We start from the raw sequence: 23,025 nt of genomic DNA, 5'->3' as shown, positions 1-23,025 counted from the left end.
CTGCACAACTGTTTCTTCTGTGTCTCGATGCTTCCCCCCTCACCTTTTCTGCAGGTGTTTTGGGCTGCTGTGCTCTTTCAACTAGATGTGACAGTGCAGTAAAATACTCAGGATAAGAAATCGGTAATTTGGGGGATTCTGAGGATTCTTTTTCCTCAGAACTGAGGTGTCAGCCTAAATCTGAAAGATTTATGAATCTTAAACACAGCAGCTCTGAGCGTCTCTTTCAATCTATTTTTTTTTTTCTCCTAGCACTCCTGGACTCTCACATCTCTTCATCTCCTATTCATTTTACTGTACTTCATGCTTCGTAACTGCTCAATTAACCACTCCAACATTACAATGCAGTTGTAATGGGATTAGAAAGCAGCAGAAGGATGAATGGATAACACGGGTATTTTCTCTGGGTATTTAAAATCTTTAGAAGAGGAAGCAGTTAACATGGTGTGTTTAACTACAGCTGACACACAACTGTATGGGTCGACGATTCACTTGTAAGGTTGTTCAGACAGATCCTCAGGTAGTACAGGTGTCACAGCCCTGTCTCTGTTGAATGAATTCCTTTATGGCAGGGAAACATCCAAAGAGGAATGGGGTTCTGGTCTCTGTAGTTGCCTGGAAAATGGTTCCTCGATTTTGTGCCTCATAAATTTATTTAAGTAGTATAAATTTGCATAATTTTAAATCTTAAAAAAAGGGATTGAAAGTTTTGAGAATTTTTTGCTTAAAGCCTCTCAGATATTGATAGAAAATTGTTATGCACGCAATTTTTCTGAGGCATTTTGCACAGGAAATCTCAAACATTTTTGCTGTGATATATTATAATAGTAGATTGTGTTCTCTTTTAGACATTTTACAATGGGATATACATGTAGCTAATGGGCATTACTTAGTAAAGAATATTATTACCAACTGAAAAGCAAAAGAAAAGGCAGAAGAAAGCCACTGAACAAGTCCATTGTATCTTAGAAATAACTCTTGGGATTTAAAAATGTCGAAATAATTTCAGAACTCCAATGGAGCAGAAAGAATTTTGAGTATTCTTTGTGATCATAAAACAACCATCATAATTCCTGTAATTTAACCCTAGGATACATTAATATTAAAGTGCTGAAATGTATGAAGTTGTTAGCAAAAGTCAAATTACTACAAATGTGCCTCGAATATCACTTTATCATTTATACTTGAAAGACACCCGGGAATTTGGCAGCTGGAACCAAAATCAAGCAGAGGACAAAGTAAGGGTAACAACTGATAAAAGGGACATGAATAATTTATGTTAACTCAAAAGTCAGCTCAACACAGCACCTGACAGGGAGGAAACCCCCCCCTTAGCAGAGCTCTCCCGGGCACCATGCATTGCATACAAGAAGCCTCGATAATCAGCTCCCTGCAGTGCCATTTCTACACCCCAGGGAAACCATGGCCACTTAAACAATTTGCATTCTATCACATCAGTTGAATTAGGTGCTTTTCATAATGGGATATGACAAATGTGCTTCATATCTTGCTTCCAAAAGGGAAGACTGTCAAACATTTGATGCTTCCACATGTATTTCCTAAAGCTTCAAACCTCACCCTTGATCTCCAAAGTACACTAAGGGAGAGCACAAACTCCTTAATGGTTATTCTCCCTAATTTAATTCTATGCATTTACATCCTCTACCTCATCTTATTTTTCATTCTTCTTAATGAAAAAAGGGCATTATAGTCAGCACAGGTACAGTTATTCTGACTGCAGTAATAGTAGAAATAAGACTTACATAGATAAAGTGTGATGGAGTGGTATTAGACTAGCCTGTAAGCAGATGAGAGAGATGATTTGGCTTAGTCGATGACATCAAGGATAATGAATGATTGCATCTTCTGAGTTCTAAAATTCCAGATTTCCAACAGTAAACTTAATGCAGTGCCTAAAGATAAGCAAATTGGTAAAATGAGAAGCAGAGCTGTACAGAAGGGAGATGGTATAGCTCAGCCCCAAGGGATAAGAGCTGAATAAATGAATGAACAACAAAAACTCTGCTTACCTTGCCTTATTTAAAGAAACTTCTTACTCAGCTCACACAGTTGGGGTTGTACCATACAGATACATTTTTGCATTTGGAAACAGAAAATGCAAATCTGAAATTTTGAGTTTTTCAAACTTTTGGCAAAGGAGAAGAGATAAAGCTTTGCTATAAGCTATTGACCTCTAATTTCTTTTTCCAATACAGAAGTGAGGGAGAAGGAAAATTACATCTCTTTTTTCATTTATGTTTGGCTTTTCCTTTTTGCTTGGGCTGTAGTCACAAATTGCAGCTTTACCTGCATATGTTTGTAAAGCTCAGTTTGCAAAGTCATGAATACCTTCAATGAGGACTAGGTCTTTGGGTGATAGTTTTGCTAACAGCCATATATATTACCTTTTGCCTATGCTGTAAAATATGTCACTGCTTTACAGTGTCACCTGGCCTTACCAGTGTGGCTTGACTTTGAACTCTTGCGGCTTAGGAGATGCTATGCTAAATACATTCCTCCTGGCAAATTACACTCCCAGTGGTATTTTATGAAAAGAAATGGAAAAAGTGCATCAAAGCAGCAATTTTTACCTAATATTAATGAATTCTAGTTTGTCTGTTGGCTTCTAAAAGCCTGGACTTTCCTCACTGAGAGAAGGTTTTCTTGTTGTAAAACATCCTGGCAAGCTTTGGAGGTCCCATTGAAGAACATCATGTATGTCAGTCCTTGCTGAGACACTGCTCTGGCCTTCCCCTGAAGGAGGGGATCTATTGCCCACCTTTTCTGGCTTTGCAGAAGACTCAAGAAAGGACTTAAGAGGACACCTCCTGCCTTTTTTAAAAACAACATCTCTGAGTACAAAAGGTGAATCTCTTTCATGTAATTCCTCTGATACTTCTGCTCAGACAGCAACAGAAAAAAAAAAGCATATGGCTGCAAAGCACCAGTAACCTGGGTACTTCTGCAACATGGTACTCATCAGCATTGCTCTTTTCCATGTGTTTTGACTTAAAGTCACAGTATGTATTGATAGCACACAGTCCAATAGGCATTAGTTCCAGAATCCCATTTAGACAACTGATGTATTTAAGTGTGTTTAAACTTGAATAGAGATGCCTTCTCCAATTGAAGCTTTAAGAAAAACACCAAAAGCCACCCACCTCCCATCCCAGTGCTTAGCTTTTAGGTTATCTTGCCTGGGGAAATAGTGAAAGTGCTCCTAGTTTGTCCCAGAGAGAACTTCCTCAGCAACAGGCCCAAGTTTATTGACATTTCATGGAAAAATTCTCCCAGTGGGTTTATCCAAGTCTGGTTTTGCCTCATCTATGCTACAAGATCTGGGAAAAGTAGGACTGGCTGTTTCATTGTTCTCTGATCTTTATCTAATACACTCAGTTGTTTACCAGAGTTAACAAGAACCTAGCAAAAGCCAATAATAATTGTTTTTTCAGATTTTTTGGACCCTTATGGTAATATTTCCTCTGTTAAAAAGTGAAACAAGAGAAAGATTTATTTTGCATAAGGCAACTATTAGATGCAACTGAAACACCTGTTGAGATGAAGATCTGTCAGCATTGCCATTTAAGCAGAATGTACCCTTTTAAGGAACTGGTTGATTTGGTTTTGTTGTTTTTAATTTGGCACCCAGACTGATTGTATTCACACAAAGTCCTGGTTCTCCTGCACCAGCTGCTGCTCTTCCATAACTCATTATTCAGAAGATCATTAGTGCTCTTTGTGGGAATTGACCTCAGAACGGCTCACCCTTCTCATACCCATCTTGTTTTGGGTATGTCTTTCAAATGGCATCTTAATTATCCTTTGGCCTTAAATACCCAGGCGGAGGCTTTAAGGGGAGCAGAGGGTGGTTGCTTGCCCAATTAACAGATGGCTATAAAATTTTGCAGATAAAGATACTTGTCACCCGGAGGAAAGAGCAGGAGGCAGGACGTGGCCTTAACACATGGATTAGCACTGTGCTGGCAGGTGCTGTTTTGATGGCAAGGGCCAAGTCCAGGATTTCTGTGATCCTTCCCATTCCTCTTTCTTCTCCTGCTCCTTTAGTCACTGAAAGTCAAAGGACCCCTGGAAGAAAGCCAGAATGTTTTTTCCTTTGTAAGACTAAGGCAGAAAGGAGTGAGTTTTCACTGAGGGGCATTTAAAAAAAAAAAAAAAAAAAAAAGTATGTTTTGAAAATTTAGCTTCTTAATGACTCACAAGCTTATTTTGATTCCTTTAGAAGTATTAGTTCATGCTTGAAGAAGCAATCCTCTGCTGTGTTATGACTCTCTGCAGTGTTTAAATATCTATTACACTCCTTTCCATGCTTTTTTCTGAAGGAAAGCAACATCACAGAATTTTTGTGTAGTGGTTGCCTTCCTTTTCTCACCTACTTGGCAACCTTTTGCACTAGCAGTTGAAGATGTTAGTAGCTTGACATTAGCCAGGTGCACAGTGCTGCTGGGTTCAGTGGTTCAGAGAGAACTGTGCTCTTGGTGCACAGGGAATAGTTCTTGTTCTTCTGGGTCTGACTTGCCTGAACCTTGCATAGATCAACACATATTCTGCTGAGCCTTCATCTTTTTATTGCTCTGGAGGCAGTCAGTTTTGTGATGTCATTCAAATTTGCAGTCAACATGACGACATAACATAGAGTAGATGGTTGGCAGATGTTTTGAAAAAAAGTTCAGGGGAGTGATTTTTGGGTTGTGGTTTCCTCCCCCCACCTTTCAGGTATTGTCTGTTGAGGAAATCAAAATGGCTATGAAGGGAACAGCAAGTACCTATGTTTTTTCCCTTTTCCAAGTATGTGAATACCTGGTTTGTCCAGTTTCTTCTTAGCAGGTTATTGTTTCTCAGGCCATTCTAGACACAATAATAAAGTTTGACTATAAATGTACACACTTATATACATGTCTGCATACATTTTTATGAATATGATTTTACTTATAGCTATTTAATGCCTGTGTTGTTTTTTTTTTCCCTAGCTGAATCCTCTTGTTGGTATTTGGGCTGTATCTGTGATGCTATGGTCCAGATTAGGCTGCAGGTACACATAATAAAACGGAGAGGCAAAAAGCCACTTATATGACAGTCTTTGGCAAAAGAATTCAACCCAGAAGCCTTAGACCTTCTCTTTTTATTTCTTCATCATCTGCTTTATCAAGTGCTTTGCAGGAACTGAAAGGCCCAGTGTGAAGAAATAATGCCTCGTAAGAGTAAAGAAATTGGAAGCAGAAACTCCCCTAGTACTTTTCCTGGGTGCAATAGAGCCTGTATTTCTAAAAGAAAAATCTTTCTGTGGAAGTCTTCCAAGGAAAATTCTCTGTGCTTCTGTATTTTTCTCCTTTTACGTATAATTGTATCAATGACATTTTGTATGCTATGTTAAATCATTTCGGGTTTTGGAAGGCCAATTCTGGCAATGGGCTCCTTGTAGCATAAGCTGTGAAAGGGTAGGATCAAGGGAGGAAAAGCACAAATGGAGAGGCAGCATTAGGTCTTGGTGAATTCCTCCGGTAGGATGAACTGTCCCAGGCGCTGCTGTTAACAAGCAGTCATGCAAGAAAACAGATGTGGGAATCAAAGATCAAAAATCTGAACCAAAGTACAAGATGAAAAGACCGCAAGTGCAGCTGAGCTGTGCACAGCTATCATCCTGCTTCTATTTCCATCTAACCAGGGGACAAAAAGAGAATTTCAAAATATTTATTCCACCAGTGACTATCCCACTGAAGAGTTTGACAGCAGTGTGTTTCTAAATGCGAAAACAACTACGGGCAAAAGCATCTTTCAAATAGCATTGCCAGGATTTCTGTTAAATATCAATTACATACATATATTATTAATAGGAAGTGACCTGTAGGGTAAATGGTCTTGAAGGTAGGTTTCACAGTTGATTCTGCTCTGAGGAAAAGTGTTTTTTAAAAGAAATTATTCTAGTTAAATTATTTTTTCCTGTCAATAAATATTAATACTTCACACTGCTCTTGTATAATAGCACGTGTCAAAAGGCAGGCAGAGATCTGCATTTATGTTTGGGCTTCAGATATTTAGAGACACTCGGGGAAATCCAGCTGCTTTCTTGGCACCAACCTCACTTCAGCCAGGGTCAAGGCCATACTTGAATGATAAATGAAGCAGCAAGGCAGAAGCATGCATTGTGTATTAATCCATGGATTAATATGGGCTGTGAAAACCTCCCCACAAGTCTTGCTAGAGAAGAGAGTAACCGTTAGGTGATAGTGTCTGTGCGCAAGGCCCTTTTGCTCTGCAGAGCTCTTGTGGTGTATTCAAGTAAAGTAACTGGCTTTATATGCTGTTACATTTCCAAGGCATAATGAATAAAGAATAGCATAGTTTGAAGAGCAAAAATTCTGTCCTCTATTTTTTGTAGATATATATAACTTACAGCGATAAGTTCCAGGGGACATTTCTTAGATTTATTTGTTGCTACCACTACCAAAGCTTAGTAAGCAATAAGTAGTGAAAAAGGCTTGAAGGTGAGTTTTGCTGGGAACGGCTATATTTACCTAGTTTTTGGAAGAAATGCCTAGCTGCCTGACAAAATTCTGGCAAAAGCTGTTGAAGGTGGTATATACCACCCAAATGCACATTGTGACCATTAGCATTCAGCCCACTATTACTTGCTAGTGCCATAAGGATTGTACCTTCAATGCAGCATATTAGAGCCTATCTGCATGTAAAGTGAAACCACTGATTTTTTTATCAGTGCCACATTAATTCATATGTTCTATAAAACTCACTTTTATTGATTGAGTTTAAAGCATTTTGGTTGGAAATTTTGCTGAGGCAGGTGAGGCTTTCGCTTAGCAATAAAGGGATGATTATCGCAAAGAATGGAAAAATTAGGACAGTGAAGAAATGAAGTTACATTGGAAATGAGAAAAGATACTCAAATCTGTTAAAGAAATGTATAAAGATGCCTATAACACCAAAAATCATAGGTTTCTCTCTTCTGTATTGTTTGATTGTAAGAGGCAATCATTAGATGACTTGCCTTGCGCTTCTGCTATGAAAAATGTAATTTCTCTGAGTGTGGGTTCTTTATAGGGTTAAATGCAAATTACTTGCTGACTTGTGTAAAAGCAGAAGGGAATGTATTTTCATGTTAAACTGGGGGGCTTTAGTAGAACTTGGGTGCCTCAGGGGAGAGATGGGAGATCCAGAAGCACCAGCCAAGGTAACTATATAATACTTTACAGACACGGTCTTTACTGGTTCTACTTTTGCTTATAGGTAGGATTTGAGCCTACCTTGATTTTCAAAGATAGTATTGTGAGGTTTCACATTTGATAGATTTACAATTTCCATATAAATTAAATTTAGTTTGCAGATTAAAAAAAATTTAAAATGTTGTGTTAGTGATGATTTGGACAGCAGCAAACTATATGCTAACTTAGAACCCTCTTTGTTCCCATGTAACCAGGCAGTGTTGAGGTCTGCCCAATACCAAATTGATCAGAAACACAGATTTTGTCCAGTAGCTTGCCTCTCATTTGTTTTACCTTTCACAGCTGTGTTAGCATGTGCAGCCCCATTCCTTTTACAGCTTGGGTTGTACTGTAGCTCTGATGAGCATCTAAGCAAATTGTTTTCATATCCAAGCACAGCATTTTTATGGCAAGGAAGCCTTGCCATAAAACAGCCTTACTGTTTTAGTGGAGGAGGAATGGAAATGTCTAGTGGCCTTCAAACCTGGATGAGTTCCTCCTTCACAGAACTCATAGAAGGACAATCCAGGGACTTAATAGTGTCATCAAAAAAGGGATGGGACTCCATCAGCATCTGTTTGACTTTTCATGACTGATTTACATAGATATTGAAAAATTGTATGTCATACCTGCCCTCTTTCTCTATAAGACTTCTAGTTAAGTGTGCTTTTTCTAAATGATGTTGGAGTTGTCTTTGTTCTCTTGGTTGAAAGTTTGGCTTTGATTATAGGACGAGGGCTAACCATTTTAAACTGAAAGAGGGGAGATTTAGATTAGATATCAGGAATAAATTCATTAGTGTGAGGGCAGTTAGGCACTGGAACGGGTTGCCCAGAGAAGCTGTGGCTGCCCCATCCCTGGAGGTGTTCAAGGCCAGGCTGGATGGGGCTTGGGGCAAGGTCTAGTGGGAGGTGTCCCTGCCCAGGGCAGGGGGTTTGGAACTCGATGATCTTCAAGGTCCATTCCAACCCGAACCATTCTATGATTCTATGAGACAAATCTAAGCTTTTGCAATTGCAAGCACAGTTCAGTGAAAAGATAAATAATAAAGTGTAGTTAATTGGTGTAATGATGTCTCATCAAACAATTAGGGTAAATGTGCAATCCAATTTTCTTGTGTACCACAGCATGCTTATCATGTACAGTGATGTATTTATAATGTGTAATGATGTTATTAAGTTGTTCTGCACACTGAGTTAAAAATGAATAGGTGTTCACATCCTAAATGCATCTACATTTAAAAGTTTAATATACTGACTACTTTCAGTTAAAATGCCTAAATGTAAGTAATTAAAAAATTTTAGATTAGTAAACACCACTCTAAGTGACAACACTTAGGTCACCGCTACCTTCCCAGTGATCCATTATCATCATCACTTGGATATGACAGTCTTGATGTCTATGAATCGGGAATAAAATACCACCATTCTGCTGTGATGGGGATTTAAGTGAACTGATACATTTTAGCTTACATATCCAGGGCTGTGTTTCTTCATGTTGCAAATGATGCCAGTTGTCTATCTGCCCACCTGGGCAGCCAGGGAGGACCAAAGTGAAACAGTTCTCAGTGGGTCTGACTGATACCAGATTATCTGGTAATAAAAAATAAAGAGAAATTGGGAGTGACTGAAAATATTTAAGAAGTTTCTGATCTGTAAGGAAGCCAAACATGTCAGAAGTCCAATTTTTTTTTTTTTCTGAAGTTGCATCCATTTACCTGTTTGCATAAAGCATGCATCTCCGTGTCAGTGGGGACTTTTCAAATATGCAGCTGTTTTTTTCTTATTGATTTTTCTCTTTCTGTTTAATACACTTTTATTTCACAAACCTAATTTTCTGTGAAGTTAGTGGCAAATACTTCTCTGCGAAAACATATGCAGAAACCATTTGTCTGAAGACCTAAAGAGCCATTAGTTAAAGTGCATAGAACTGCACTAATAAATAGATATCAGATCAATCTTTATTTTAAACCTCAAGAACATTCATAATGTAGGCTCAGTTTCAAAATCAATGGGTCTTGCATTGCTTTGTGAAAAAGCAATTAATGACCTGACTTTGATCAGCTTACCATAGACATAAAATGAACTGGCACTGGAAAGATGGAGAGTAGTAAAAACAGAACTTTTGTTGGTATGCTCTAAACTTCTAATGATGAAAAATGACTCAAATGTGAAATCATGGTCACACTGAAGTTAACGTTAAACCTTGCTTTGCTTTCAGCAGAGCAGAGTTCAACAGTATTGTGGTGTAGGTAAACATGTCAGGCCATAAAGCTGTGTTATGAAGATTATATGATGATCTTCTTCAATGAAATCAAACCTACAAAATGTAGATTTGTATGTATGCAGAGAGAAATAATTGTTTTGTAATATCTGTCCTGTTTACATCTACTTGTACAGAGCTATTCTATTTTTAGCCCTTAGTTCTGTACAATGTAAAATGCTGGTGCTTTTCCTATCCTTACCTAAACCTCTTGTGCCTACAAATCCAGACTAGAAATGGTCAGCATCTAAGCTGTTCCTGTGACATTCCCATATTTGTGCTTCTGTCCAGGTGACACACAGTGTGCAAGCAGCTGAGGTTCTGGTTCATTATTTGCCATGTGTCTGAGAGAGGAACTGTGAAGTCCTGTGCACAGAAGCTCTGCTTGGTCCTCTTCAAACATAAGAGCAAATGTAACTAACAGAAGGGAGCAGGGAATGAAGTCCACAGTGGGTTGGTTTTTTTTTTTCATTTTGGAGGATTAGTTTTTTCTAAAGTGTATGCCAGGCTCACTGTAATTAATCTTTTCTCTCCCTGACTCTCTGTAAAACCAGTAGTTGCACATAGGCAATAAAAGATATTTATTTGAGCACCACAAGCAGACAATTATTTCTTGGAAAAAGATACTTGCAGACAGATTTAGTCATTCCTTCAAGAAATACTTGCAGGAAGCAAACCAGCTGAGCCCTTGATTGACAGTGGCCTGTTTTCTTTCATTCTGATGAGTCTGGGTCAGTGAGTAGTCTGACCATCAGGTCAAATATGTATTAAGGGCGAAAATTGACAAAGGATATGCTAGAAAAAGTGATTTACCAGCTGTGCACAGACACTTTAAGCACCCTGTGTTGATTGTTATTTGTGTGTAATGGAATAGCTCTATACAGCAGGGCTGGGAAAACTGAGGGTCAGATTCGCTGTGATGGTAAGAAACTGAAACTGTGTTGAACAGGAGAAGTTGCCTCACGGAAACTGAAACTGTGTTGAACAGGAGAAGTTCAACAGGAGAAGTTGCCTCACTTTCTAAAGTGTATGCCAGGCTCACTGTAATTAATCTTTTCTCTCCCTGACTCTCTGTAAAACCAGTAGTTGCACATAGGCAATAAAAGATATTTATTTGAGCACCACAAGCAGACAATTATTTCTTGGAAAAAGATACTTGCAGACAGATTTAGTCATTCCTTCAAGAAATACTTGCAGGAAGCAAACCAGCTGAGCCCTTGATTGACAGTGGCCTGTTTTCTTTCATTCTGATGAGTCTGGGTCAGTGAGTAGTCTGACCATCAGGTCAAATATGTATTAAGGGCGAAAATTGACAAAGGATATGCTAGAAAAAGTGATTTACCAGCTGTGCACAGACACTTTAAGCACCCTGTGTTGATTGTTATTTGTGTGTAATGGAATAGCTCTATACAGCAGGGCTGGGAAAACTGAGGGTCAGATTCGCTGTGATGGTAAGAAACTGAAACTGTGTTGAACAGGAGAAGTTGCCTCACGTGGTTGTTTTAGTGTTTTGTTTTGGTTTATTTTTGGCCAGACAAATATATGCCACCTAGCAACTTCTGAGTTTGAATCAGCTATTTATCTTCCTTCCCCCCTGTTAATAATTCTTGAAATCCCCATGAGATTACATCCACAGCCTTAACGTGGCATCTCCTTAATAGTGGAGACTATGAACCAATATCTTAAAATCAGTTTCCAGTAATACGGTTTCCTTTCATTCTCTACCATTTGCTATTTCTTTTTGAGTGATTTTTTGGTACAAAAGAAGGACACGGTAAATTAATAACGTTCTTGGGCCATTGCAACCCTTCTTGTGAGGCACAGCTAAGGGATTCTGACTTCATGTCTAATAAACTGTCCAACATATGTCTTTATATTTTAACACATGGCCCGATTCTTATATCCCTTGTGAATCCTAATGCTTGTGAAGCATAAAGCAGTCTTCTGCAGAAACGGCTTGCTAAGTCTAGGTTTATATTTTCCTTGCCAGCTTCATAGAGGAGGGCCTGGCCTGACGTTAGGGTTTACTTTGAAATAGAACACTGGTGTTGGGAGGTTTTAAAGTACGTGCATAACTCTGTGCAGCTTCACTTTCTTAACTGTAGTCTTATTTTTCTATCAGAGGCTTTACAACAGACCCGAATCAGTAGTACCCTGCATAAACCACCATTCCTTTGATGGCATGCACAGAATCAGCCAGAGATGGAGGGGATTACAGATTTCTTTGAAGAAAAAAATGCACCACTACTTAGACAAACAGTCCAATTTCAGAGAAAACACAATGTTTCAGTTTCATTCATCTCAAATAACATTGCTACTTCTTGAAGTATCCCAGAAATCTCTTCCACTATACAATAAATGTTGGAAAGTTTTTATGCATACCACCAGCCGGCCTTAGCTTTTTTTTTGACAATTTGCAGATACCTGTTTTTCTTTCATCTGTTTTTTTTGGGTCTCTACCATTCCTAATTCCCTCCCTTTTGGGGATGAAGTGGGACACTTTATAGCTTCTATATAAGAAAAAGTCCCACTAGTGGTGTAATTTAATATTATTTGAGATTAGTTATAACTAAAGACTAACACTAATGTTAGCAAGGAGTCACTGAAACAAAGTCACAAGAGCTCCTCATTGTTAGCAGCGTGGGGTATTTTCTTCTTGCAAGAAAGTAGCTGGAATCTATTAGCAACTGGGAGCACATGAGATATACTCGGGACTCAGGTAATGTGCACCTTGGATAACTGTTAATCTGTTTTAAACTAGAAGTATGTTTTCAAAGGGCCTGTGCAGAGTAAGGGATAGAGGCATGAGCGGTTGGAGGAAAAGAAAGCTCTTGAGAGAAATAAAGTAAAAAGGCCACCTCTGAGATGGAAGACAGAGTATGAGGGGCACTGAGTGTTCTGATAGAGAAAAACAAGGGGTAAAATCTGCATTACTTGCATAGACAGGTGACTTTGGCTGAAGTGAGCTGATCTGAGTTGGCTTCACAGGAAATTCATATGCTGCACAAGTGGAAAATATAGTACTCAGCAGCTGCAAAGTAAATGTCAGCCTTACACAGAGCAAACGTATTAAATCTAGTTTATTGCTAAATACCTAGAAGTGAAGTATTTCTGCTTCTCATAGCCCACAGTATTAGACCTAGCAGGGGAGTAGCAGTGCTTTAAATTCATAGAAAGAGGAAAGTCATTTTCCTACAGCTCCTTCAGACTCAAAAACATTCCTTGTCCTGGATGTGAAAGTTCTTAATGCCACAGGTTTAATTTTCAGATACAGGCATCTTAACAGAATGTCAAAATGGGGTGCTTCATCTGACAACAACCCATGTAATTTTCTCTTTACCTGCTTAAGTGCTGCTCTTTTGTGTGGCCAAAAGAGACATTTGGACAGCCTTTTAATGATCCCAGCTGAGTAATTTTTCAACTAAATTAAAGAAGAAAATGGATGAGTTTTAGGTACCAAATAATCTGAGTCATGAAATTCAAGCGGTGTATCTTTTACTTAATGTATTTTTCCTGTGGAAAACAGCCTCATTCTGTACCCATGTTCCCTACCTCTTCTTATCAGATTTCCTGTTGAACAAACACCACCAGAAAAAACCAAAAGTTTGTGGCGCATCGTTTGACTGACTGTATACAATGCTTCACCTTAAGTCCACTTTACCTCTGCTATCAGAATGGACTTTCTATTAATACAGGATGCATAACCCATGACTAGCCTGTAGACTTAAAATTACAGTACAGTTACCTCCAAAAAGTAAGTTTAAAATAGTGCCACAGGTTGTTACTAAAAATTATAATCTCTGATACACCAATGTAAGAAAAACTAGAATCTGACCCAGGTTACTGAACCTTAAATGTTGTGTTGGGTATCTGGCTATAAATTCCAGATAAGCAAAGCTGGAAGCCTGACAGTTGCCATGTAGGAACTTCTGCCATGGCTGTGAAAGAAATGGACTACTTCTGAAGACCATTTACTTCCTCACATGGCACATGCACACATATAAGTATTAAAAAACAAGCAAACAAAAAGAAACACACCACAAACAAAAAAACCCTCAAAGTATTGGCCTTTATAATTTTTTTTTTTAAAACATATATATATATATATTTGTGTGTGTTCCTCTGGAATGTGATTGATGACTTTCCATGTGACTTATGACAAAGACTGTTTGGGTTAATAGTATGAGTTCAGACTCAGTTTTATATAAACACAGACAATTCAGCAGGAGATACGGTTGCAAGCAGTTCAAACTGAAAGCTGGAAGTGCATCGAGTCACTCTATCACTATTAGCACTCCTCTGGCTTTCAGAGAAGTTTAAGAAACTTAGAAAACTCAGACAAATTCAAGTTTTAGAGCTGGGCTTGTTTTGCATGTTAGATCAGAAGGCAAAATAGAGGGAAAACACCCCATAACTTCTGTGAACCTCTCTTGGGTTGACTAATAAGCTTTGCCCAGACTTGCATGAGACATCTCAGTGCATTGACTGTATCAGGGATCACAAAAACAAATCAGTCTTTATCTTTCCTACAAAAGGTCAGTGTTGCTAAGCAAAGGAAAAAAACCACCACCAAAACCAAAAGACATTGAATAAGAAAATATGTCCGTAACAGCTTTCATATGGTTTTCAGTCTGTTCTTTTTTCTTTAAGAGTTGGATTTTATCTCAGGCTTTTTTTTCCTTTTTTTTTTTTTTTTTTTGGTCACAGTTATGGCTTTATCTGTAGCCCTGTGGTCCTGGTCAGAGTTGCTTGGCTCTCATAATGAGGTCCAGCAGATACTGACTTGCTCTACATTGCTTTTTGCTCATAGCAGAGCAGAAGAGGGAATCTTGCAAATATACCTTGGAAGCTTTTAAGGTATTCTTGGTGACAGCAGAGTCATAGTTAAATCAAAATATTTTTATTTTTTGCAAGTGCAGTCATGTTGTTTGTGGTCTTCATACCAGGTAAAAAAAATCATTTGTGTTTGTACTTTTAGTTTTGCATCTCTAAGAGCAGTGTGCTCCCTGGGGTCTTGCAAAGAAAACCTAAAACATGATTTTGGAGGTGGCTGATTTTAGCTGCAGTGCAGAAATATGGCTACTTCTGGTGACTGTGCACATGACCTTCATGTACATATTGGCTTTCATTAGACTTCTAAAAACTCCTGAACTTTTTGGCAGCTACATAAGAAATACAACTTAAAAGGCTTAAGAATAAGAAAGAATGGGCACTTTTTTTAGGGGAGAGGGTATTCCATCACCTTCTCAGGAATTAGTGATGTGAGAAAAATACCTCACTCCCACAGATGAGTGATATTTGTGTGCCAGTCCAACTACCTACATCACATGAAGCAAACAGTGATGATGCAGGAGATATTGTAGGTGCACCTTCTCAATCCTGGTTTCAGAATTGCAGAGGCAGTTTAGCAGAGAGGAAAATCTTCCGCAGGTGTAAAGTCTGATAACGCATGGGATTCTATTCTCATCACTGAGCACTGCAGTGGATGTCAGCCCGCAAAAACCTTAGGATGGTATGGACCGACACACAAACCCAGAGGTGTTTCTGGACTCCAGTACAAGGACTGTGCTGTCTGGCTTCAGTGGGAGTGAGGTGCTCCATACCTGTGAGAATTTCTTGTTCCTCTGTTTGCAGCTTTATGTTATTAGCGCCTTTTAGAAGTCTGGTGCTCTGACGTGGGAGTCTGTTTATCTGGCAGGGTACTTTGAGTGGTTATGTGTGAGCCGTGTCTGCAGTTAGAGTGGGAAGCAGCATCTGGACTGTGCAAGCAGAAAAATTGAAAGGAAAAGAACCCCTATACTTCAGCTTGGCCCAGTTCATCTCTGAGATTGTTGGAGCTGTTACTCATACCATCTTCTGCACAGGAGGAAATGAATGACTTGTCGTCTTCTGTCATTGGAGTGCAGCTCACCAAAAGGCCCCTAAGGGCATTTCTGCAGCTACATAAATATACTTGATACCAGTGGCTGTGCTGACACATTGATTAACAAAAAACTGGATGTGTTCTTTTGCCCTGTACTTTACTGCTAAATGCCATCGTCTTCCCTCACTCACGTACGGAAATTAGAATATAGCTATTCCTCAGAAACAGGGCAATGCTCACAGTGCTTGAAGGGAAGATTATTTGATAACTTGTTAACTTGTTAGGGTAGGGGCTAAAGGAGAGCTGCTTCTTTCATGCTTCTTTCATGCTTATACATTTCCAATCTTTCTCTTTTTTTTAATTTTTCTTTTTTTAAATGAGACAGTATATTCACTGGTGTCATCACTAGTAATTTGAATCTATCAAACCCTGCCATCTGTCAACGCTCTAGTTCCTTTTCTTATTTATTAAGTTGAACACTTACAAAAAAACCAGAGAATGAGATCAGACAACTCTTAAAGTGATAGCCAGAGTCTGTAATGAATGAAAAAAAGCATGTGGTTCATCTGTCATTGAAGCTGATAGGGCATTGATTCAAGGACTTCAGATGGAGTGTAACAAGGCAGGATATGTGAGGATAAAGGCATTGAGGTGAGGTTGATGCAGGATCTGTTGACTTTGCATGGATTTAATAGGGCTGGTTTCATATTTTATGGTCCCTTAAATTCTGATTGTACAGATGTGTACTTAAGCCTGAACTGAGGCATGTGACCAGTCTCATGGATTCCAGTGGATAGATTTCTCTGAAGAAAGTCAAGTACATACATTTTGGTAGGATCCAGAGCCTTATTTAGGATTCTGTTTGAAAAACAAACAAGGAAGCAAGCAAGCAAACTTTCATTAAGGCATCTGGTGCAGTATTTCTAGCAAAATTTATTTGGGTACAGATAGAGTAAATGTTTTGTTCACAATACCGTCCAGGCTCAAATGTGCAAACACTGCCATCTTGTTGAGTTATGCTTTCAGGGGTGTAGACATAAATAATAACAATTTAGCAAAGGTTTAAAAGCTCTTTACAAATACAGGAAGGTATTATCTTCATTTAGAGATGAAAAGGACTTTGATGAGGTGCCTGAGGTCACAAAATAACTGTATTAGAATTGAAACCTGAGCTTGCTGTCAAGCAAAATTGAAATGTAGTTGTCTCTGTTCAATTGTAACTTGATTTTCGTCTCCAGATTAATGTTCATATTTAATGGGTAGGAAGGTCAAATCCTTCTAATAGAAACATTTTTAGTCAAATACACCCTTTTTATCTAAGACTCATTTTTAATCACTTACAATCTATAGCTGCACTAATTGTGACTAATTGTGCCACTGTGCCGTTAAGGTAACTTAATTTTTTTACAGATTTTTGATGTTCATAGTTTATAGCTTTCCTGTTGTTAATTAAAGCACTGCTAATTTTTGAAAAAAAGCAATGGAATAGTAGTGATCTCAAATATTCCCCTCCACTAGGAAGCTTCTGGGTTCTCAGGGGTGGTGTTTCTAGGCTACCGTGGCCTAGACCAGAGTAACATGTAGTATTTTATAATGCTATTTCAAGTATCATTTTAAAATTGTCACCTTTTCTTCTCTCACCAACTCTTACTTCCTTGGAGCACCACATTCTCATTTAGAACAATAGCAAACACAGCACTGACTTGAAACCAAATGACTGGAAATGAAATAATTTCATCTGATTACATTAATATTTTATTGGAAGCAGTAGGACAAATCGGAAACTGATTGCAAACAGCAGACAATCACTGACTATAGAGAATCCTGGCACTCCATTGGCACTTCAGATCCTTTAAGGAGCCATTCTAAATCTGCAGGAAAATAGTTCAAACATTTTAATTTTGTAATTTAAATTGTATCACTCACTTAACCAGCTATTTAGCTGATTGTAAAACACTGCCTCACTTAACCAGCTATTTAGCTGATTGTAATTATGAAAACACTGAGATATACTTAGTAAAGCCTTAGACGACCTATGACAGTGTATATTATTAATAGACTTGTATGTTTTCCATATCATTTTCACTACTAGTAATTTATATCAAACCCATGAAAATATAACAGTTTCTCTCCAAATGCAAAAAAAATGTTAGCTTATCTCAGTCAGATTTTTTTCCCATAATCGCATGCAGTAAGAGATTATTAATGACTTTTTCTTTATTATACATTCCTCTGAAATGGCTACCTTAATTATGGCATCTTGATTTAATATATGTAAATGCATTTTGTAATAGAAACCTTCACTATTTATAGAATGACTTTCACTGTTTTCTGAGGTGCTGCAGTCAGTTCTTATTAGCAAAGTACAGCCTAATCCTCCAGGCTTCTACCAGCAGCTGTTCCCTGATCTAGCAAACCAAAAATGCTGGCAAATCAGGGTCCTGCAACTGCTTACAAAATTTCAAAGGGATTGTTTTGGGTCAGTGTTACACCTTTGAGATTTTCAAGGGAATTGCCATTTTTATTGAAACATGGATCGTGAATCAGAGCTTTCCTTTGACTTAGCAATGGGGTTTTGAAACTTGACTTGGATGAGAGGAAGAACTGTGTGTCAGTGTGCTGGGGAAATTTAGTTCAACATGTAAATAAAAACAATGTTCCTGTAAATGTAAAGAGTCACTAATATCAACCAGAGTTTATAAGTTATGTGAGTTTAGAAGTTAGAGGTATATATTTTAGCTCTTGTAGACCCCAAGGTGGCCAACTGGCTCTGCCAGGAATGCCACGTGTATGACATCCTCAAGCTAGACCAGTGCTTCAGCCCACATCTTATGCAGTGTGACTGTCCTCATCTGTCTTTTCCCAGAGATCAAAGAAGAATGCCTCAAGATTAAGTCAGAAACTGCGTGCCAAAAGAATGTCTGAGCAGACATTTACAGTCCTAGAAATAAATTATTTTGACTTCCATAAGTAAATACTTAAATGTGCTGCTTTTGCCTGAATCTGGAATAGTTTAAAAATTCTTATTATAGTGAAATTGCACTTTTTATGTCTCATAGGCTCTATGAGAAGGAAAATTATATTGTTTCACCATAGTGGGTGATAGAAGTGAAAGGGTAGTCACAGATAGAATATGTATTTTCACACGTTTATTCTTGCAAAGTGTCATGGTTTGGGCTGGGCTGGCTGCTAAAAAGGCCAATGCTCTATTTTACCTCTCTCCCTTTCAGAGAAGAGAGAGAATCTCCCTTCAGAGGAGAGGAGAGAAAATGGGAGAAACTTCAGAGTTTAAAAGAAACTAAAATATCTGAATGAAATATAATAGTAAAATGATAAATAGAAAATATAATAATACTAATAAGAAAATAATTAAATATACACAAGATATACAAAACCCTATCAAGCTTCCAGGATGACAGTGATGTCACTGGCAGGCGCTGGTAAAGTCCCTGACTGGACCCAGCAATGGACAGGAACTGGATTCCAGATCTGGTTTCAGGAACACGCGGATCTGGATCAAAGGCTAATGAGCACAGAGTCCTCCTCAGACACCAGACATTGAAGAAAGAAGCTGACCCTTTGATCCCTCAGCTTTTATAACGAGAGTGATGCAGATGGGATGGAATACCCTGTTGGTCAGTTTCGGGTCACCTGCCCTGTCTGCTCCTTCCCACAGATGTGACCCCTTTACACCATTCCTCTGGCCCTGCAGCAGGGCCCATAACAGGGTTAGCTGACCTTGGATGTTAGAGCAGTAAGTATAATCTGCATACCATCCCTTGGTATTCACTATGAGCACCAGACATGATCTACTAGAAGCAGACACTGAAAAATATGCTGTTAATTTCAGAGGGTTCAGTTAGTTAGAAGAGGCTTAGCTGAAAAGTAAAATCACTGCAAAGAGAATTGGTTCTGTTTTACCTGAAAGCAGGACAAAATACTAGTAACTTTGTTCTTCCCTTGGTAGGGTTGCTAATAATTTTAGTATGTCATTTTGGTGAAATTCTCCTTCAGTGTTGCCTAAAACAGCAAGTTTCAAGATTCTTATTTATACCCTCTTAAGGAAATTTCAAGACTATTGGAGTGTCTGCTATGTTCTTGATATCAGATCCTTAAAGAATTTACTAGCAGGCCAAATTCTTTACTTGATTTAATTCTTGGGCACTTCAAAAGAAATTCTGGCTACATTTATATGAAAAATGAAGATGATCATTGAAAATGGGATAGGTAATAACTTCACACAAAACATGAAAAAAAAATCTTCTTTTTAAAATGCAAAGGTAAGATCAGACAGATTTTCTTTTCGGTGCAGGGATAAATAATTAAAATCTTGCAGGAAATAAATGCAGAATTTCTGTGCTCACAAAGGACCTAAGAGACATAAAGGGATGAGGAAGAGTAAAATTGCTTTGGATCAGATTTTAAATTTGACTCGTTCAGTAATGGATGAAAACCTTCTCCAGCTGTGGGGTAAATGCTTTGCTGTCATACTACTGCCAATATGTACCCCTCCACAAATCTGAAATTTGTTAATATATGTTTCTGTATTCACTTTATTGTGCCACATTAGTTCAAAACCCCTCTGCTAGCAGTGAAAGGAGAATGACACCAAACAGCATAAGGACTGACTGAGTAGCTAGGAATGATGTGTGCCAAATATACTGTCAGTCTTAACGCCTGTGGAAACCAGTGCTATGTGTTGCAACATTTAGTAGTACTAATCCTAAATCTAAACATTACCCACAGGAAATCTACAGCCATCTTAATCATTTGCTTGAATTGTGCATATGGGACTATGGTATCTGATAGTTTAACATAGATTATTGCTTAGGGACTAGTCTAGGTGTAACTGTATTGTTAGGATGGATAAATTATACCCAGTAGTACAATTACATGCATGCCAGTTTGCCAGGTTCAGTCTTATCTTCAAATGCTGGGCTTAGGGTTTATGGAGACTGTGCGTTGCAGTTATGGTTATTCAAACTCCCCACATATCCTTGAAGTCTATTTAATAATAGATCTGAACAATAAGTGTCAGTGTAAAGCATAGTCATTCATTACTCTTTCATGAACTTCCCTGATTTCTTTTCTATATAAGTATTTATTCTCATACAGCGAGAGACAAAAGCATTAGATCCACAGACAAAGACATACATGGAAAACACACAGGGAATGTATTTTACTAAGTATTCCTTTGAGACTGCAAGAGCTCTGTGGGACAAAGCATGATGAATGATAGTGTAAGAGGCACAACTTTAATTGTGAGATTCCCCCAAACTGATTTCACCCCTCTCTATATATGCTTAATTCTTTCCTCCCTTATTAACGTCACTGTGTCTTGCAAAGAAATAGCACTGCTAGGTTTATCTAAATGTATCTAAAACATCAAAAATAATATCCCAGCTCTTAAAAGGCAACTTCACTTATTCAGTCACTGCCTAAGCTTCACAACATTACTGTGTTGCTGTGCTTACTATTTCTTATCTGTCTGTGTTAAGACTTTGAAGAGCCTCACGAAGATCAAAGACCATCAGGTACGAGACTACCCCATACGATACAGGGCTCCTGGCTCCCTTGACCATTTGGTTGCCATTTTAGTATGAATCATCTTTCTACTAAGTCAGGGCTGGAGGAGCACAGTAGACAGACACAGTGAATGAATGTGGAAATGCTTTAACAGCCAAGCCATGGGATTCACAAACGGTGGGGTGTAAGAGGTGGAATGCCTGCTTCAGCAAGTATTCCTAACAGCCACCAACCGCAAGCTTAGGCAGGGCCAACAGGAGATGGGCCTTTAAATTATTGTAGATGAGCTACTAATAGTCTCTAATCTACACAGGATCAACTGGTGGACTGTTTCAGTCTTTTATGGGTTGTACTTGACCTCTGGTATTTGATTTTGTGGCTTTTTACTATTTTACGTTTTCCTACTTCTCTTTAATAAATTAAAAACTGTCTGGCCTTAGACATGTCTGGCAGTTTCATGTTGAAGTCATGTGAGTTTGGCAGTTGGGGGAAAAAACAACCAAAAAGCAAACAAAAAAATCATTTCAGAGTGAAATTGGATTGGACTGCCTGCTGTTCTCCCTGAGCTGACTAACCTGTGAGTTGCTCTCAATGGCAATGGCTAATCAAGCTCTGAGATGAGGAACCTACACAGGAGACCACAGAGAATTGTTTTCATGGAAACTCAGTTTAATATCCTGTCAGTTTTGTTTATTATTTTAATGGAGTTGAATTTATTCTGTAGCCACAAACTTCACATTATATTTGCAATTTTAGTATTATTTAAAAGCGTGCTCTGAAAAGCTGCCATTCAGGAAGTTAATGGGAGCTATTCCAGCTGCCCCTTGACAGAACACAGGAAAACTGTTAAGTGCCAGCTTTCCCCTCTTCCAACAAGGTCCTCGGCCTTGCTCTTCTTCCAGTCTAAAACCATCCCCACTATAAAATAGGGCAATATGTCTTCCAAAACAAGTAGTTTCTATAGGCCAATTTTCACTAACTGATGAAAACTGATCAGCAACGAATCCAAGTGGAGAGAGACGTTCATTTAAAAATTCCCCTTTTATTTACCCTGAAAGAACAAAAAGTTATTATGCTAAGTTGCTCTTGGTATTTTAATAAGAGTTGAAGCTACCCTATCTCTTGGAGCCCTTTCTTGTGCTAGCTAGTTCGTATCATTTTAAAGGAATTATCTGAAACACTGTATCATTCTGCAGGTCTGCTGTTGTACAGATGGGAAAGCATGTTTGCACCAAGAATTTGTGAATACATAAACATAAGCGCACTGAGATGAGGATTGTCACTGTGGTTGATGGTGAGTAGTTTTGTCACATGTGATGTGACACTTTTTGTGCACTTTGGGGTTTTTTTCAGTGAGTCTTCAACCAGGGACTAGAGCTCATACTATTTAATTTATGTGATTGTTTACACTGTGAGATAGCAGCAGCAGTGTATAATTTGCAAGTGTTCTATAGATAGAAATGTCTTTGTTTGAATTAGTGGTCAAATAAGTAGGATTTGTTCAAATCAGCTCATGAAGAATTAACAAAGAAAAACAAAGACGCTAAATGAATCCATTAAATGCCCCATTTCAAGCAGTTCTCTCTATTCTAGTATTTATGATTTCAGCTGTACATTGTTGGTATCCTACCACATTAAAAGCTGTAATGCTTTTCGTGAAATCCATGGTCTTATTTCTGAGAAACTAATCTCCATTATTAGGCACATAGATATCTGGAGTTATTTGAACACAACTCCTGGTAGAAGAATGCTCTCTGATTTTTGTGGCGGGGGGGAGTAGGGAGGAACAGGCAATGCTGGGAATGCAACTTAGGTGCACCCCTGCCCTTTTTCTATAGGGTTGATACAAATAATTAGTTATGGCATGTTAGTGCAACATGATTGCATTATAGCATCCTGTACTGCTCTAGCTTATTTATTAAGCCACATCAAATTAGATAACGCGAAAACATTTCAGCCTGATGGAAACGTTACCATGTTGCCTAATGCTGTGCAACGTGCCAGAAACCTTGTTCTCCTGTAGCCTCGGGTATTAGGGCAAGGAGATGATGGATGTGAGCACTCAGTAGCCACCTCACAGTCTCTTTCTTCCTGCCAGGAAGGTCTCTTGGCTTTTCAGCTCTGCCTCTGCTCTGGCAG

At 38.5% G+C, this 23,025-nt stretch overlaps 1 long non-coding RNA gene across 1 annotated transcript in view; it reads left to right on the top strand.

Annotated features, from left to right (window-relative positions):
* LOC106902675 overlaps positions 1 to 22,169 on the top strand; it is a 145,681-nt gene extending 123,512 nt beyond the window's left edge. Inside the window, exon 4 of the long non-coding RNA XR_001414558.1 lies at positions 22,083 to 22,169. This is a non-coding gene — a long non-coding RNA (uncharacterized LOC106902675). The remainder of the gene's footprint in view (positions 1 to 22,082) is intronic.
* The last annotated feature ends 856 nt before the right edge of the window (positions 22,170 to 23,025 follow it).

This window comes from Calidris pugnax, unplaced genomic scaffold (assembly GCF_001431845.1).
Source record: "Calidris pugnax isolate Ruff unplaced genomic scaffold, ASM143184v1 scaffold31, whole genome shotgun sequence".
Taxonomy (NCBI): Eukaryota; Metazoa; Chordata; class Aves; order Charadriiformes; family Scolopacidae; genus Calidris; species Calidris pugnax.
This window is presented reverse-complemented; position numbering and strand designations above follow the sequence as displayed.